A 16,326-nucleotide genomic window follows, 5' to 3' on the forward strand; every position below is an offset into this window, starting at 1 on the left:
CTGTTTATTCTGTTCCGTTTTACATGCCTGTAAGATCTCTGGGGATTCCCTGTAAATTTACCGGCCTGTGTTATTACATCATCCACGAGAGATGAATTTCCTCCCTATTGCACTTTTTACTGGCCTGTCCATTATCCATTTTCCTTAAATATAGAGTAGACAACCAGAAAAAGATGTTGTTTTTTCCAACCTATTATTGTGTTTCGTACGTTGCTAAGTTTCACTGTGACACATCCCACATTCTTCGAAATCTCGAGAACTTAGTCGGAGTTTCCTCACCACCCAATCTTGCTATCTGAGGGATTAATCAGGCGAATATCCATTGCACTTTCTCTGTGATCAGTATATTCAGTCTCAGATTGCGTCACCAAAACTGTACACAACACTCCATTACTGTCTCACCAACACGCTGTGAAACTGTTTCAACATGTCTTTGCATCTACATTCAAACTCCCTTAATCGAAGGTGAATCTAGCCAACTTTTACTCGTTCTGCATTATCTATGCTTCAAGAAATAACTTCAAAGTACTCTGAAGTATCTCAAGTATAATATCGCTCTCAGAAATACAAAGTGATTCTCTCCAATGTTCCTGTAAATTTCGAAATATCGAATAGCACATCCTGTATAATAGATTCTAACAGTTTCCCAACAGAAGCCAAGTTAATTGTTTGGCAGTCCTCCACACAGTCATGGACAGTGCAATTACCATTTCTACTGTTGATTTATTTCTCACATTTTGATGTGTGAAGTACTACTCGTTCGTCAGACTTAGCACTGCTCAATCCAATTACATTTTCAAGTACTACCTTGTTACTTATGTCTTTAGCTCGACAAACCCAGTCTGATCACTTGGGTTTTCTCAAAGATTTTCTAGATTTTCCTCAAAGAAGGCAGACGCAAACGAAATGGTTATTTTCGCCGCCGTTTCCCTGTTCTGCATGATTAATTCAGCTTTTCCCATTACAAATTTACACTTTTGACCTAGCTGTTGTTTCGTTTTCTTTGTCATATAGATCGTACACTGATGCAGTCTATGTGTTTCTGTTTGATAGCTTGCCTGTTCTCTTGTTAACTTCCTTGTCAGTTTCATGGCCTGTTTTTATTCTGGATTGTAAATTGCAGAGAATTTTCAGGTTTCTATGAAGTCTAGAATTATTCTGATGTGCTTCCTCTGATTAACATATTCTTTATATTGTCACTAAGTTACTTATGTTTTCTTTTGTGTTTAAAACTTAAAGAAATAAAAATATGTTTCAGACATGGCAGTATTTCTATAAATATCCTGGTCCTGGTCAGATAAATCCAAAAACACTACCAGATGAGTGAGAATAAATTGCAGAGATCCTGGCTGATGCTTTTGCATCATTGCTGGACAATCGATGAGTTCCCGGAGGACTGGAGGGTCGCGAATGATGTGCTCTTATTCCAGAAGGGCTACAAAGAAAAACCTGGGACCTACAGTAGTAGTAGGTAAATTACTTTAGAGGATTCTGAGAATAAGGTATACATGCATTTGGAAAGAATGGGTTTGATTAGGAGCAGTCAGCACGGCTTTGTGCAAGGGAGATCGTGATTTACAAATTTGGTAGAGTTCTTTGATGAACTGTTCAGCAATGTTAACGAAGGAAGGGTGGAATACGTGGTCTGTATGGATTTCAGTCAGCTCTTTGATGAGGTTCTATACAGTAGGCTTCTATGGAAAGTTAGATTGCATGGAACTGAGGGGGAGTTGGCGAATTGGATACACATCAATCTCGACGCTGCGCTCCAGCATCTGCAGGACTAACTTTCGCTTGGATACAAAATGGGTTTGATGGTAGGAAGCAGAGTGTATTCGTACAAAGATGCTTGTCGGTCTGGAGGCCTGCGACTCGTGGAGTTACTCAAAGGTCGGTGCTGCGAACATTACTGTTGTTCATCTATGTCAAAGGTTTGGAAGAGAATGTACAAGGCATGATTAGTAAGTTTGCAAATGACACTGCAACAGGTGGTAAGGTGGACAGTAAGGAAAATTATTAGAAATTGCAGCAGGACTGTGTTCAGCTCCATAAGTGGACAAAGGAATGGCAAGTGGAGTTTAATGTGGATACATGTGAGCACTTGCCTTTGGGTGGTCAAATCAAGGTCGGAGTTTCATGGTGAATGTTAGGGACTGAAGGGTTGTAGTGGGACATAGGGATTTTGGAGCACGATTCTGGGAAAGAGGAATCACAGGTTGATAGGGCAATGATGAAGAGTTTTGGATCACTGGCCTTCATCAGTCATGGAACTGAATATTGCATTTGGGAAGTTATACTGTAGTCTTACAGGATGCTACTGAAGCGGCACTTGTAGTGTTATGGTCAATTTTTATCACTTTAATAAGATTACAGGAAGGACCTTATTAAACTGTTAAGAGGGCGGGGAAAAATTACGAAGTTCTTGCCAAGGACTGAACGGTCTGAGGAATAAGGAGAGGTTGGACAAGATAGGACTTTTACTTTAGAGATTCTATGACTGAGGGGGATCTTTTTGAAATGCTTAAGGTCATCACAAGCATGGGTGGGTAAATACACTAAGTTTTCCTTCCCAGTATTGTGCAATCACAGACAAGAGGGAAAGGGGGGAAGAATTAAAGGGCACCTCAGTAGCAAATCTTTGACACACAGGCTGGTAGGCATATGGAATGAGCAGCTGGCAGAAGTGGTTCGCTGTGTACATTATCAACATTTAAAATGCATTTGGAGAAATACATGGAAGGAAAGTTATCGACAGATATAGGGAAATGGCATTGAAATTAGTTGAGTGTGGATTGACACTTTGGTCGGAATGGACAGCTTTGTGCTGAAGGGCCTGTCTCCATGCTACAGGACTGTATGACTGTCTGACTCTTAACAAGCATTGCTTGTCTACTACTCAATTTTATATTGTAATTTCCCAATTCACCGGAGCTAACGACCCTTATCCTTTGGCTTCCATGATGTTTGAATATAATATTCAAGATTTCGATGGTGTATGCAGACGCTGTGCAAAAATTAACATATTAATGTCACTATTCCTCAATTTTTTTTCAGAGCTAGGTTAGAGATCAGTCCTTCTGACCAAACAATTCACATCCAATATAACCTTTTCTGTAGCTTTGGTCACAGCACACTCTTCAACAAACCCCATACACACTGAATAACAGCATTAGCAGTCCCTTAGTTAAGGCAGTTCAGACGCAATTTGTGACCATTCCATATAATTTCAGCACCCACAATACTTCCATAACTAATTTCCAGGACATATAATGCACGGATGTTCTGTTACAGTTTGATTTTGGATATTTAACAAGACTCATTTTCCACCACTCTCATTCCTTTATGCACATTATCTCTCTCTCTATCTACCTGTTTATCTATCTATCTATCTCTCCCTCCCAACCCTCACTGCATTCCCCATGCCAATAACTCTGAATGGCCACAACATTGTCTACTGACAACTTCTGGAAATCTCACTACCCCCGCCCACCAACTGCACCAACACTAACAACAGGACGAACCACTCCCACGTTCAATCCGTCCCTCACTTTCGCTTTTATTAGGACAGAAAGCGCCAGGCCGCGTGGTGGAGAGACCGATATCCATTCCCTCAGCCACTCCTCCTCTGCCATGTTGGGAGAACCCTGGAATGAGCCGGAGTGAACCGAGACAACTCGTGAGGAGATTCTAAAAAATCCATGTCTCACTCACCGAGTAGGGACCAATGTTCCGTGAACGGTAATTTTCACCTTAATCCCACTGTCAGTTCCATCGTCAGTTCCCACTGCCAACAGAGCAGGTACATCCTTGCACAGATATGCAGACACAGAAGTGCACAGAATCAATGGGGGAAGATCACCAATGTACTAACACGCACAATGCAAGCAAGGTGGTTGGCATACACACAAACAGAAGTACACAAAGACATCTGCAATCACACAGAAATAGACATAAATACAGGTAGTAACAAACAGGCTAGTGCACAGACTGACAGATGTAGCCACACATATACACAGACAATAGGCACAAGGACACATAAACATATGCACACACAGAGATACGGAGACTAGTGCAACAAGGCACCAATAGATAAGTTTTTGATTTAAAAAGGGATCAAGGGTTCTAGCAAAAAGTCAGAAGAATGATACTGAGAAACATACAAGCCATTATTAAATGGTATATCAGACTAAATGGCCTCCTTTTGCTTCTTATGTTATGATCCTATGGTGTGACGCTATCTGGTATTCTCTTCTTGATTCAGGAGCTGAGGCTGGCTTCGATGCATACTTGATTGGCTGAGTCAGTGGTAATGTGTGTCAGATTTGGAGGGCGGAAAGGTTTATGTTATGTTGGTAACTATTGAATCCTTATGTATCAAAAGAGGTGGCGACTTGATGTTAGGTTAACACAATTTCAAAATAATGGTTCCAACAATGAAATAAGAATGTACCTTTCACTCTAATGTTGTTTTATCTGTGGCGTTGTCATCCTTCGTGAGCAGTGAAGACTCGGTTATTGAAGGTATTCAAGACTGAGCTCGACTTATCTTTGCTGGGCAGGAGAGTCAAGTCTTATGGGATTAAGACCATTGACGGATGATCAGAAACACTCGCATTGTCACACACAATTGGATTGACAATCACACGCGGATGATCAGGCACAGTCGGATGGTCAGACACATTTGGATGGTCAGATATAGTCGGATGGTCAGACACAATCGGATCAGCGATGAGAATTTTGAATAGAGCAGCCAAATGGCCAACTACTGTTCCTACCGCATGTGCTGCTCCCTCAATCCAATCCTCGAAGCTGTTACAGAGGTATGGGACTAAACCCGTTCAGCCAGACAGGACCGTTACAATGAGACCTGATGACCATTCTGCCCCTCTAAGGAGTTATAGAGGAATGGAAAATGAAGTAATTCAGCTCATTCAATACATTGTACAGCCCAGGAAGAGGCCATTCAATCCACCACATCTGCGTCAAAGGAACAGGAAAGCTGTTGCTCACAGGAAATATACAGTAGATGGAAATGCTTATTTTCAGGTTGCAAAGATCTAACTAGTGTAATGCCTCCGCGATCACTGTCGGGTCACCAATGATTAATAATCTCCATCAAAGATATGGATGAAGGGTCTGAATGTCTTGACGTTATATTTGCTCATTTACCATGTTTGTAATTCAATATGTCGTCAAATACAGGTAGTGTGTCTGTAATGTGATGTAGCCAAGGAAAGCTCGTGCGTAAACATTCTGCAGGAATACCATAATGTGAGTTGTCTATTTTGGCGCAAAGGAAAAAAAAACCTGCAGAAAAAAATTAAATAGAGGGATGTTACAAAACTCTGTGATACCGATAGCTTTTATGTTCGTGGTACATGAATCGTACAGAGTTATTCTACAGATTCAGCCATTGATTCGTAACGTAATCGGAATGATGCTGTTTCTGGCAAAGGAAATCGGGTTTCATGAGAAATATTTTACTGCATCCGTACGGGTTATTGCTGAGAACATATCTGATACAGTGCGTTCAGTTTTAATCCCCTGAACAGACAAAAAAAGTTATAATGCTTCCAGAAGATTTTCAATGATTTTTCCCTTTACTCATGCCTGGGTAATCCACCATAACAAAGGAGTTTTGTTATGGAAAATTACCACTTTAGGTCTTAGCTGAGAAATCCAATTGAACCATATATGATTTTCCGAAAAGTGCATCAGCTGGAGACATACGTTCTCTTGTCAGAGAGACAAAAGCTCGAAAATAAGTCTTATGCATAAGATGTATTGATGCGAACACACATAATATGACAACATTAACCATTTTTTAAAAATGCAGACGCATATAAACATGATATCGAATTGTAAAGTGAGGACAGTTTTAATTTCGAATGAAAGTCACTGGAAACAAAATCAGCAATGCTGCACCTGCATATTGGGTATAATCATTCATTCCAGACAATGTTCAAAGAATACGCATATTGTCAAGTTTGATGTTTAGTTGACATCATTGTGTCTTCGAACACAGAGCGGGAGAAACATCCGATCTGCCTGAGAAGTATAACCGCTTGTTCCCTCTCCTACTTTGATTCTCCTGACAACAAAACGTGAGAACATCGTTACCACTCGAGAAGGATTCCTGATGAGGAATCGTTGGAAACTCTCCACTGCCTGAGGCAAAGGGAATTCAGCCAAATCCAACTGTTCTGGAAGGAATCCCAATACCAATGCTTCTGTAAGCCAAATAATTTCAAAAGCAGAATAACACCTTTTTTGGGATGTTCTATCAAATTACCATTCGTTATAAGTTCAACTGTCTGTGTCTCACATTTCTTTTTCTGGACAACGAACCAGTCTGACATCACTATCATTGGCCACATCGCTAAACTGGCTGCAATTGCACATTGTTGCACCCAGTGTAAGAATGGGTTCGGAAAAGACATCAGTGACCGTCCAATATTGTTTGGAACATGAATGAGTAATCCTCAACGTGCTGTACAAGTGGGAAATACTTTCCCCAGATGCTTGTGGTGCGTGGGTGTTTGCATTTAATCAAAGTGGTGTTTGTTCAACAATTGAACAGCAAATGACAGTAGGAAAATGACATAGAGACAGAAAAGTGCTGTTGTGACAACAATCCGATCAGGTAGGTTCTTCGTGCCTGGTAGAACAGTGCCAAAGTGTCTACTGACCCGTTCCTGCTCCTCGGTCCTATGTTCCTATGTTCCATTCAGCCCTTCAAACCTCCTCCACTGGAGCCGATGGAGGACATTTGCTCCAAATATCTAGTCTACAGTAACAAAAGGTTGCCACTGTTTGGTGTTAATTTAAAAACGTTATTTGGAAATCCAGTCTGGGCACGAAATAAACTTCCCATCTTTCTTTGAAGTGCTTGTCCTCTCACAACTTGGACTTCACATGTTGCTGATGGTGTACACCGTAATCATGGTGTAGATCCAGACTCACCGTGAATATGGTCCCCGTACTTCAGCCAGAGATGGGTCACAAAACACTATCCTTGCTCTGACTGCAACATTCAGTAACAGAAAGTTCAGGAAAATGAGCACGATTACCCTTCCAATAACAGAATACAGGACACAAGAAACAGGAGTATGTAATTCAGACGGTCAAGCCTGCCTTCGCCATTGTATAATTTTATGGCTGAACTTTTGTTGGCATCGACTCCTCTTTAATGCTAATTCTTCACATCCCTCATCTCTATGACAGGTCAAAAGCCCATATACATCCTCCTTACATTCTTTCAGTGATCTAGCTCCCCCAACTCTCTATACTAGAAAATTCCTGACATGCGTTATGCACAGAGAAGAAAACATTCCCTACACATATACCATCACCTATTGATATAAAAAATATAGTTGCACAGAGGGGCTCAGACAGAAGGGAATGTCGTTGATATCAAAGCAATATTTGACTGACGATGTAATCAGAACCGCCAACATATTTGAGCTTAATGGGAATCACGTGCAACTTCCCCACTGGTTGGGGTCTTTCAGACCACAAATAAAGATGTTTATGGTCGGTGGCTGACAATCCTCTCAGTCTCGTGACTTCTCGACAGGAGATCCTCAAAGTAGCTTCCTCGGAACAAACATCTTCAGCTGTTTCAATAATGTGTCCACGACACCACTGACCCCCAGCCTACCCCCTCACGCACATCATACGATCGGAAGTGGGAATGTTCACTGAAGTTTACACAATGGTCAAACCAACTAACCCCCTCCACTTCAGCTCCACAAGCAGTCTGTGTCCATTTTCAGCAAGACGAGGACAACATTCTGGCTTATACTGCTGAAGTGTCTGTAATATTCATGTCACAGCACTGCCAAAGACGCCACATTTCCAAGTTTAAAAGAGGAGCTCATTCAGCATCTCAACTTGGTTGAACATGGATATGATCAAGCCATTCTGCAGTTCGATGCTAATGAATAAGAAAAGGCAAGCCCATTCAAACCTCCTTCGTGTTACACAGGAATGTCCGGAGCCCAGTCATCCAATATGACGCCTGAACATTTTCACTGGACAAGTAAGAGGCCATTCAGTCCCTCGAGACACTTATAGGCACCGGTGGATGTCACTAATACTCCAGCATAACACACCAATGTAGCAGAAACTGCACTCAGACATTTCTCCACGACATTTCTCGTGACTCCATTGCCTGTGGAACACATGATACTTTAACGTGGCTTCATAGCAGTGGGGAAGGAAGCAAATTTCTTCATATCAAGTCTCAAACAGCCATCTTCCATTTCCAAGAAGCAGACATATGTTCTCGGAACACATCAGAAGCTGGAGGGAATAGTTACCTATTTTAGAATGAAGATCTTGTGGCTGCTGTCAGAATCGTGGATAAGGCGACGTTCAGTGCAGGATCACACAACAAATGCACTTCTTTAATGTGAGGAGTCTTTTTTCAAAGACTCGACTTCCTCCTCTCTCATTCAAAGTTTGGAATGGGGAGGGGTAGTGGTACATCCTCAGTGGAATTTAAAATATCGAGAATCATGTAAAGGAGTAAAAAGCTATGTCATGGAATGTTCCACCTTGTCAGTGTCTGTTTTGAGCATAATTATTCCTTTTCTGTCACCCTCAAGTTTCAATGCAATCATCTCTTATTCTCTCACAGCGCTACGGATTAACATTAACTCATTCCTCATGGTACCATTATCCCAGTCTGGTGAAACTCATTTACACTCTCTCTGTTGCAAGGACATCATTCCTTATAAAGGGGGTAAAATCTGTACACACAACTCCAAATACTGCCTTAACACCACTCTCGAGGTTGATCACAATAATTATTTTTCATCACTTAGCTGTCTTCATCTGTCTTATGGTGAAAAAATCTATTCTTTCCCTATGCATTATGATTGATGCGAACTTTTTAAGTTCCTTATATCGATGCTTTAATAAACCCAACACCGGGGTGTCTATTGAGATTAACTTCACTCTCTGGAAGAATTTCAATGAGATATAATAATCTTAAAATAGGGAATGGCTAACTACCTGAATGGAAATGAGCTGTCCGAATAAGGGAAACCGGCAGAGAAAGGGAGCTTTCATCACTACTGTTCACGGGATATGTGCAGCTCTGGTTAGGCCATCATGTTATGCCTGTCTTGAAATGAGTGGTTGATTCTGCTCTTCAACAGGACAGTAAAGAGGGAAACACATTGCTGTGGCTTTGCGGTCACACAAACGCCAGAGAAGGATAACACATTATCCATTCTCTAAAGGACATGAGGCAAGCAGATGGGACTTTGAAGTGACAAATGATAATGGTTTCGTTTCGTTTCCAGCATCAAATTATTATTATGTGGCTGTAGAGTAACAGTGAATGACTTCAATGCCATGCACTGTCTTCCTGTCTGACAGATTCTGTGTGGAGCACAGGTTAATCATCTCAACTCCAATTAGCTTGTACCAGAAGCGTGGAATTGAAACAGTTGAATCTGGACTTAACAAAGGGGCATATTATGGTTTATTCAGCTGTTGCACTCAGCCTGAGGAGGAGACTGGAATATCATAATGGTGGTAGTCGGCAGGACTGGGGAATGGGGAGTATAGGAAAATGTAAATCTGTACTGGAGGAAAAGGACAATCGAATTTGGGGCAGTCTGGTTCCTACTCGCACATTTATGAGGACACGAATTTCTGATTGGAATCGAAGACATTGACTTTCACTTATCAAAAATTTACCTATCATGAGCAGAAAGTCAGTTCAACCCGGTTTAATAGACAAATAAAGTAACTTACTCGGAAGACCAACAATAGCGAGGATAGGATAGTAACCACCTTGAATAATCCAAAGGATATGTTTGATCCGCGTTTGCAATGATATCCAAGGCTGAGAAAGCCAGTAAAGACCCCACAATAAATTTCTGTCCGTCATCGTCACATTCCAGCCTATTGTTGTCAGATTCTGATCCATTGTTGTAGCATTCAAGTCTAATGTTTTCAGATCCTGATCCATTGTTGGCACATTCCAACCTATCATTCCCCGATTCTCATCCTTTGCTGTAACATTCCAGTTTAATGCTCTCAGATTATGATCTTTGCAACCCTTCTGCCTGGAGCTGCAGGTCCCTATTAGTGCTGTCGGCGGTGTTATCGCTCATACTATGGGATAACACATTGGACGGTGCTCATTTATCATAAAACCATGTCAAACCTCCACGGAGATAATTACAGTGCACGGTGAATGACATTAATCACAGTCGCTGAACAAATAGATCCAGTTAACCTATTTCAATTTAATATTGTTTTTATTAAAATTCAAAATAACATTTCAAATTTTCACATTCTGCATGGGATATGTGGTGAAGACTGTAGAAACGAATGTTGGAGATGGTAGATCGATTGTGTGTAATCATTCAATCTGCCTTGGATATGGAAGTAACGTCAGGCGATTGTCAGAAAATAAACAAGTTTCTCCATTTATAAATATAACCATTCAACCTAAAACTACTAATCAGTGATTGCAATGTCAGTAAAACATTGCGAATAATTTTATAGTGCATAATCTGAGGGGGGAATATGCCAATGACAGCATTGTGTGTGAACAGACAAACAGCATGGATGTGTTAAGAGAGAGTTGTCGTGACAAGCACAATTCAGGGAGCCATTTGAGGATCAGAAAGGGCTGGTGAGGGCATGCTATCATTGTTATTGATATCAATTAACTGTGATGAAGTACCATTCACTGGACTTCAATAACAGTGTGAATATGACATAAGTGAAGAGATATAAACCACAGAGAATTGGGAGTCATGGCTTCTGAGACTGGAGGAAGGGTATATGATTTTGCCCAGTGATCATTATCGGAACATTACTCTTTTTAAATCATATTAACATCAGAGTCAAGGATACATCGAGAGTGATGAGTGAGAAGAGGCAATAATAGCCACAAGACCAGAAGACATCGATGCCTAAATTTGGCTATTCAGCCCATTGAATCTGCTCTGCCATTCAATCATAGCTGATGATCTTCTCAAGTTCATTCTCCCGCTTTCTCCCCATGACCTTTGGTCACCTTAACAATCAGGAATCGATCGATCTCAGTCTTAAATATACTGAATGACCTGGCCTACACAGCCTTCTGTGGCAGTGAAGTACATAGACTCACCACTCTCTGGTTGAAGACATTTCCCCTTATATCTGTTATGAAAGGACTTCCTTCTACTATTTGATTTCGGATCCTAGTCTCTACTACCAATAGAAACATCTTCCCCATATCCACTTTGTACAGGTCATTTACTGTTCTATACATTTCCATGAGATCCTCCCACATCCTTGAAAACTCCACAAAATATAGACACAGAGCCTTTAAATTTTCCTCTTTTGCTCCGTTTTCATTCCTGTAAGAATTCTGGTGAATCTACTCTGAACATGCCCAAGGGCCCCTACATCCTTCCTAAGACAGGCGGCTAAAGCCTGCACACATTAATCCAAATATGGCTTCACTAGCGCCTTAAAGATGCTGCGAGGAACATCATCACTTTTATATGCAAGCCCTCTTGAAGCAAATGCCATCATTTTATTTCCCTTCTGAACTAGAGACAACCTGCAGGTTTACCTTGAATGACCCCTGGACGCGAACTCCCAAGTCCCTTTCAAATTCAGTCTTCTGAATTTACCCTCTAAATAGAAAATAGTCCTTGCCTCGATTGGTCCGACCATAGTGCATGACTTCGCATATTTCCAGATTCTGTGTCCGCGTGTATGTGAGAGTGTGTGTGTGTGTGTAGGAATATCTCTGAGTGTGGAGAGTAATGGTGATCACCTGTAATGTGACCTGTAATGTGACAGGTGATCACCATTACACTACACACTCACACAGATATTCCTACACACACACACTGTCACATACACACCGACACAGGTACACACAGACGCGCACACAGACACCCACACACACCCTTATAGAAACACATAATCCCACACGTGCACCCCCTCACAGACTTAAGACACTCTGCTCTCACTATACACACACACACTTTCTCACACTCTCAACCCCCCACCCCTGACAGACACACACACAGACAGACAAAGACCCACATGCACACATATATTATGTGTGGTGAATTTTTTTGTACTTTCAGAGTTACATTGCAATTTGCTCAAAAACTGCATACATTCATGTAGAACTCTGAGCTCAAAAACTGCATGAGTTTATGTAAAACTCTGTTATCTCACTTTTTAGGTTAGAATCAATCTAAACATCAGGTCATAGATAGAGAACGTAGTGGGCTAACACCTTCAACATATTGTTTAGCCTTCACCATTGTTAACAGCTAACCCGAGAATGCAACTTAAAAAAAAGGGTTTTGTGATTTACACATGAAAGAAGTGAAACTATCACTGTATTCTAACAGATCAAAGGCTTAACAGACAATCAGTTCTTCAATGTATAATTTCAGTTACATCACACTGCAAATTTTAGCTATAAATTTTATGTTACATACGAGCCCTCCAGAATCACCAATGTGTGGTGAACGAGCGTCGCTCCGAAAACTAGTGTGCTTCCAAATGAACCTGATGAACTATATCCTGGTGATGTGTGATTTTTAACTTTATAAAATCATGAGTGGCATGCGCAGGATAAATAGACAAAGTATTTTCCTTGGGATCGGAGCGTCCAGAACGAGAGGGCCGAGGTTTATTGTGAGAGGGGAAAGAGATAAAATAGGCCTAAAGACAATTTTGTCTCTCAGAGTGTAGTACGTCTGTGGAGTGAGCTACCAGGGGAAGGGGTGGAGGCAATATTTAGATGTCGTCTGAATGGATATGTGAGTAGAAGGGCTTTGGAGTTCAATGGGCTAGTGGCTGGCAAGTGGCACTACATTGAGTTGGGATATCAGGTTGGCATGGACGAGGTGGACCGAAGGGTTTATTTCGGTGCTGTCCATCTCAATGACTCTATGAGTGGGAGGAAGAGTGGAAATGTTCGGCCACTAGTGGTTGGGTTGTTAGGTTTGTGTGTTCCACAGTCTTCCATGAAGCGTTCTGCAAGTTGACGTCCTGTCTTCCCAATGTCACAGAGACCGGGATTAACGGACAGGGTGGATTAGTTGTTTGGCTGCTCAGGAAAATCTCTGCCAGATGTGTATCGATCCTTGGGGGCCTTGGATGGAGGTGAGCAGAGAGGTGTGGACTCAGAGTTTACACATTTTGCAATGACAAGGATAGTTGTTGGGAGGTGTGGATTGGTGTTCAGTGGCGGGGATCAAACTAGTCACTCACGTAGGGAATTGTCTCTGCAGAATGCTAATATGAGGAAGAGGGAAATATATCTCTGTGCGTGGGGTCTGACTACTGCTGATTCATGTCGATCATTAATGTAAAAAGTGAAAATGTGGAAGCCCAGCACTGAGTCCAGTTGAGCAACACTTGTCCATGGCTGCCTTCCTGAGAAGGACCATTCAATTCCGACTCTCTGCTTTTTGTCAGACATCGAAACTTCTACCCATGCTCGCACATTGTTTCAAACAACATGGACCCTTAGCATTCTCAATAGCATTCTTGTCAAAGGACTTCTTGAGACTAAGGTAGACAACATTTATTGACTTTTCTTGGTCTAAACTGCTTGTTTGTTCCTCAAAAACGTGTAGCAGATAGGTCAAGCAAGACCGCTCCTGTATGAAACCATATTTCCTCTGCCCTATTTTAACGAACACCTCCAAGTATTCAGAAAACCTGGATATTGGATTGCAGGACCTTACCCACGGATGAGGTAAAGCTAATCCGTCTGAAGTTTTCCCTTTTCAGCCTTACTCCCTTGGTAATTGTAATATTACGTTAGCGATTTCCTACTCCTGTTGGACTTCGCATGTTTGTAGTCATTCATGAAAGATTCCCACGAATGCCTGCACTATCGTTTCAGATATCTCCCTTTGAAATCTGGCGTTTAGTCCATTTGGCCCAGGATTTTTCTGTCGACATTCATTCCATTCTGTTTTCTATGACGTTCTATTTGGTGAAACCCACCATACTGAGCTCTACACCATCACTCTCTTGAATTTTTGGGGAATTACTCATGTCTTCCAACGTGAAGACTGATGCAAAATTCCTCAGCCATTTTTTTGTTCCCAACTACGTATTCTACACCGTGATTTTCCAGTGTTCCGATATCCTGGACTGCGTCTCTTTTACGCTTCATAAATCGAAAGAACCTCTTACAGTCTTCCTTCATCTCACCGCTAGCTTACCTCCACATTTAGTCTTCTCCGTCTTTTTGTTTTGTTGTTGGCCTTTGTTAATCTTTGTGAACTTTCCAAGTTCCTTGTTTCCCATTGCCCTTCAACATAGTTTATGCGTTTTCTTTTGGTTTTACGCTCTCCCTGAATTACCACATCCTGGCTGTACCATGGTGTTTTTACCTCAAAGTGAATCTCTGTTTTTCTCCTGAATTACCCCAAGAAGCTCTTGCCTTTGTTGTTCCACTTTCTTTCCATCTAGGCTCCTCTCCCTCTCTATTCTATTTAGCTTCTTCCTTAGGCCTCTTTAGTTGCCTTCATTCAGCTGCAATAATGTTATTCGCTGATTCTATCTTCTCCCTCTCAAATTGCAGAATAAATTAAACATGTTATGATCAATGCTTCCTCAGTTTTCCTTTACTAAAAGCTTCCTTATCCAGTCTGGCACATTGCACAACACTGAATCCAGTATTGCCTGTCAGTCGTGGGCTTCATCACCAGCTGCCCTTAGGAGCCATGTTGCAGACATTCCATTAATTATAATTCTGCGAACGACTACAAACCTGATATTCTCATCCCAACTACAAATTGAAATCCCTCATGATCACTGTATCTTTGTCTTTCCTACACATCTTTTCTATCTCCTGGTATATATTGTGCCCCAGCTCCTGCATACTGTTTGGAGGCCCATACAAGATTCCAACTAAGATTTCTTTATATTTGTGTTTCCACAATTTTATCCACGCAGATTTCACATCATCTGATTCTACGTTGTTTCTTACTATTGATATTGTTTCTTTTTTTTGGAATAAAACAAACCCAATCCCTCTACCCACCTGCCTATCTTTTCGGGAAGTTACATATCCTCAAACATAGAACATATAATTTCACAGCGCAATCCAGGCCCTTTCAGGTAAAGATGTTGTGACGACCCGTGGAACCAGTTTGAAGCCTATCTATCGAACCCAGTTACCTTTTCGTCCATATGTTTATCCAATGACTAAAGAAATGCCCTTAAATTTGGTGAGTTGACAACTGTTGCAGGCAGTGCATTCCACACCCCTACTACTCTCTGATTAAAGAACCTACCTGTGACATCTGTCCTATATCTATCATCCCTTAATTTAGTGCTGAGTCTACTCGTGTGAGGCATCACCAACCGAGGAAAATGACTATCACTGCCCACCCTATTTAACACTTTGGTTATCTTACATATTTCAGTTAAGTCACCTCTCCACCTTCATCTCTTTGACGAAAACAGCCTCAAGTCCCTCAGCCATTCCACGAAAACATTCTCTCCATACCAGTCAAAATGTTATTAAATATCTGCTCAGACCTTTCCAAAACTTTCACATTCTTCCTATAATGCCGTGTTCAGAACTGTATGCAATATTCTCAGTGCGACCGAGCCAGAGTTTTGTTAAGCTGCAGCATGACATCGTGGATTCGAAACTCAGGTCTTTCACCAATTCAACATAACTCACCCTATCACTTCTTACTAGACCTATCAAAATGGGTGGCAAGTTTCAGGGATCTAGGTACATACATACCGAGGTTTCTCTGCTCAACTATATTACTGAGAATCTTACCATTACCATTATTCCTTTTGCTCCTTTCAAATTGAATTAACTCACACTTTCACTCCATTTGTCACCTCTCAACCCAGTTCTGCAGATTATCTGTGTCCCTCTCAAACCTGAAACATCGTTCAACACTATCCATAACTCGACCAGCCTTAGGGTCATCCGCAAATTTACGAAATCTTCCTTCCACGCCTTCATCTAGAATATTTACAAAAGGTCACCAACAAAAGTGACCCCGAAACAGATCCTTGCGGTACACGGCTAGTCACTGAGCTCAAGGATGAATATTTCCCATCAACCATCATCATCTGCCTTCTCTCAGCCAACCAATTTATGTTGCGAACCGTTAAAAGACCCTCAATCTCATGTCAGTGTATTTTCTGTCAGACCCTCCAGTGGGGAACATTTGTACACGCCTTCCTGAATTCCACATACACCACATCAACGGCTTTAGCCTTATACACCTGTTTGATCACCATCTCAAAAATTTCAGTAAAGTTTGTGAGGCACAACCTACACTTCACAAATCAGTGTTG

Source organism: Chiloscyllium punctatum, chromosome 43 (assembly GCF_047496795.1).
Source record: "Chiloscyllium punctatum isolate Juve2018m chromosome 43, sChiPun1.3, whole genome shotgun sequence".
NCBI lineage: Eukaryota > Metazoa > Chordata > Chondrichthyes > Orectolobiformes > Hemiscylliidae > Chiloscyllium > Chiloscyllium punctatum.